This window comes from Arvicola amphibius, chromosome 9 (genome assembly GCF_903992535.2).
Source record: "Arvicola amphibius chromosome 9, mArvAmp1.2, whole genome shotgun sequence".
Classification (NCBI taxonomy): Eukaryota; Metazoa; Chordata; class Mammalia; order Rodentia; family Cricetidae; genus Arvicola; species Arvicola amphibius.
Genome location: NC_052055.2, coordinates 16,041,405 through 16,045,639, shown reverse-complemented (window position 1 = coordinate 16,045,639; position 4,235 = coordinate 16,041,405).

The following is a 4,235-nucleotide window of genomic DNA, read 5'->3' as shown; positions in this document are numbered from 1 at the left end:
AGTTTGGGGCAGGTGGAGAATGTCTGAGCAAGGATTCAAGATCTTGCAGGTATGGATTCAATTCCCCTGTTCTTCTTCTCATCTTAGGTGTTCTTGGATAAATTATTTAAAGTACTGAGTCCTTTTGTGTAAAAAATTATGGCCTTAAGGACTTGATATGTAATCAGCTGTAATCTGATTACATAGAAGGCTCGGGCTCCTACTTTAAAAACATACATAAAATTATGAAGATCACATAATAGCTGGGGCCACCTTAGAATCTTGAATTATACTAAAAATCCGATTTGATTACTTTTATATTTGCAGTACTTTAATGTATTATGGTTTATAAACTTAATATTATACCTGAAAGGAGTAAGTTCCACAGGTAAGAAAGCTTAAGGATTCCAACCTCAGCCTTATGCCCAGGGTTCTGATGACAGAACCTACTGAGTGGCTTACCTACTCAGACACCTTGAAAATGGATTGCTCTTTGTCCATCTTCCATTTTGTTTCCTAAACTTTAATGTACAGAATATTATTATACATTTACATACCAAAAATTACTTGCTGCAGAGTTTGTAAGCAAAAAGTGGCTTTTAGAATGACCCTAACTGTATGCTTCATTAATTGATTTATAGTTCAGTTTGTGGTAAATCTTTAACATTGTTGTAAAATTCATGAAGTTCATTATAAATATGAGTTCAATACTATGAATTCTATGTTTTCAAATATTGAGTAATATGTTCTTGCTAAATGTAGAGACAACACTGAGAAAACAGAGCGGTAGATCATTTGGCTACCACTGTCTTCATTAAAGTGTAACACACACACACATGCACACACACAGATACACACACATGCAGACACACACACACACAAAACAAGGTTTGTGGGTCCTTTCATTCCATTGTCACCCAAATTTACTCCTTTGCACACAACACTTTCAATAAAATAATATCATAAGCAGTATATATACTTCTATACAATAATTTTTTACTCATATATATTAATTATGTCCAATGTAAGGCAAGAAAAATATCATTAGATAGTTTAGGTTCATTATTAAAGATTCTATAATAACAAATGAGCAAGACAAAACCACAAAAATTTAGTTAATATAAGTTTTGTGTGGAATTTGAACCTTCTAAGGAAATCAGGAATCAAAGCAAAAGTTCATCTCCATATATGTCATAACAGGTTTGATGATAAGGGGACAGCTATAGGAAAATTTCATGAAGAAAAATAGTTTTGTTCGCATGGTAAGGGCAAGGAAATGTCTGGTTGTTCTGATTCCTTTTGGTGTCCCTCCATTTTTAAGTCAATCTATTTCTGTGTGTACATGTGCATGCATGTGTGTGTGTGTGTGTGTGTGTGTGTGTGTGTGTGTGTGTGTTTGTGCAGATTCATGCTAATGTGGTGTGGGCATGACACTACTTGCATAGAAAGGTCAGAGGACAACATCAGGCATTGGTCCTTGACTTACACTTTGTTTCTGTAATTCTGTTGTTGCTTGTTATTCTGTCAATAAGCTGGCTAGTTGTGAGCTGCTCCTCTTGCTACAGCGATGCTGAGATTAAAGATATTCGCTATTGCATCTAGAGTCATGGAGGTTCTGAGAATCCAACCTTTAATGTACAGTCATGGAGGTTCTGAGAGTTCACAACCCTAGAGAACCTAAACACCAATGAGGACCCTAAGAGAGACATACATATGGATCTACATAGGAAGGTAAAAAAGACAAGATCTCCTGAGTAAATTGGGAGCGTGGGGGTCATGGGAGAAGTTAGAAGGGGACAGAGGAGGAAGGAAAGGGAGCAGAAAAAAAATGCATAGCTCAATGAAAACAATTTTAAAAGACTTGTAAATGTTGTCACCTGTAATCAAAATTTGTGAATCCAGGGTTGCATCAAACATTCTGCAAAAAATGTTTGTTCAGCCCTCCCTTTTTTCTTCTAACATGCCTCATTTTTCTATGCCTGTTTTCTTTGGTCTCTCAGTAACCTCCTCCAGTCTTTGGGCATACCTGGGCTGTGGAAGCTATGTTGCTATTTCTTCTATGCTTGCTTTTAAACTTTTCTATTAATTACTGATGCCATTTTTTCAAAATATACTCCCAACTGACTATCTATTCTAAGTAAAAATATGTTCCTGAATATAATAATTTGTATTATATTTCTGCATGCTATCATCATAGAGAAAATCGATTGTTTTTACATTGTTATTAATGTTGTTTCTTTGCCAAATGTTCCTATTTCTTTTAATGTGCTATAATCATAATTATTTTTTTAGTTGTGAAATTTTGTCTCCAGAAAATCAAAACATTTTAGCCAGACAGTGGTGGTGGATGTCTTTCATCCCAGCACTCAGGGAGGCAGAGGCAGGCAGATCTCTGTAAGTTCGAGGACATCTTGATCTACAGAGTGAGTTACAGAACAGCCAGAGATACACAGAGAAACTCTGTCTTGGTAAAACAAAATGAAAAAAAAGAAAGAAAGAAAAACACTTAATATCAACACTTCCAGTCTTTTAAAGATTCACTTTAATTGATATAACAATAATTTTTGATTATTCAGAATAATATTTGCAGTAAATAAACAATAAAATAATAATTGTTTGCTGTTCGCTACACTGCTTTTTTTTTTACCATTTACAAGATTTTAAAACTTGCATTTCTAGACTCCAACAATTAGAGAAGGATAAAAATCAAGTTTCTTCCTTATAATCTTAATGTCAGATTTTATATTTAAATAAAAACAGCCAAATCAATCAATCAAATCAGTCAAGCATTCATTTATTTTGCAAACCTATCCCAAGCATCTTGTCAACGTCTAAAAATTACAAGAGTCCCAGTCTCAAAATTCCAAAACTAACACAGAAAAAAAATGACAGAGTATTTTGCCTGAAAGATTCTCCATCGCACAGATATAGCAAAATATTTTAATGATATGATCACCTAATCACCATGTTAGATCAAGCAGGGAACAGAGATTTAAATAGAGTGCTAGGCACAGAAGTCTGCAATGAAGGTGTTAGGTGAAGAATTAGGCCTTTTGCCAACAGCCTTTTGGACAAAAGAGCTCAAAAGTGATCTTTATTTTTTTCCTACTTTCCTTCTTTCTTTCTTTTCTCCTTCCTTCCTTCTTTCTTCCTTTCTTTCTCTCTTTTCCTTCCTTCCTTCCTTGCTACTTGAGAGCAGGAAAAAACTGAAAGTCTCTGCTCTCAATAGAAGTAATTTCAAAAGAGAATTAGTTTTTCCTTAGAAAACAAAACAAAAAGATGAAAGTCAAGTTCCCAAATGAAAATATTTTGATACTTAGGTCCAGCCAGAGAATGTAGAAAGCACACACGGTTACTCTATATATTTCCCAACCACAGCCAAATTTTCAACTTTAGTAATAATCAGAAATGTGCTACCTAGTATCCATCGTGCTGGGGGTGGGCACTTAAGGACTGAGCAGTGAATACAACTTGTTTCTTCATCGTAGATGAGCTGGCATGGCCTTCAGGCCTCAGGTGAGATGATGTGGACCTTTCTGAGAATAAGCAACTTCTTGGACAGAGTGGAAGAATTGGGGGTGGATGGGGGCTGATGGAGACTTAACAGGTGGCCCCTGACAGAACTGCAGATGTTGAACAAGTTCTAGAGTCCTGTCTCTAAGTGTTGGAAGACACATACAGGCCACCGCTAATCATCTGAAATGGCTGGTGAATAAAGTACAGGCAAAGGGATACAGACAGCGGGAAACCCTGATGCATGTTATCAATACATACATAGTTGGCCTTGAGCTGCACAATGGGCACTGTCACTGGCATAATTAGTACTAGTAAACCCATATATTTCTTCTTTGTGGATATCTTTTATTAATTTTAAGGTTTAAGATTTTTTTATTTAACTATTTTTATCTTCTAAGGTCCATTAATTTCCCAGCAAAACTGAGCAGAAAGTTCAGTGTTGCCACCTCTCTGCATCCTGTGATAATTAAAATTAACCTTTAATTTTCAAAAATAATATCTATGCCTTCCTCAAATTTCATTTGGGAAGTTGGTAGTCATTCCAGACTGAGAAACAGACCCATGTTATGCGTAACACTGGAACATAATGATGTAAGTTAATGTTTGATCTCAATGGCAGCCTTGTATTTGAGTCATTCAGACCTCCCGACTGCCTATCAATATAGCAATAAGTAGGTCAGGAGCTCATTATGGATTTTAGCTACCTAGATGGCTCTAAATGTGGGAATTAGTATCAAGCA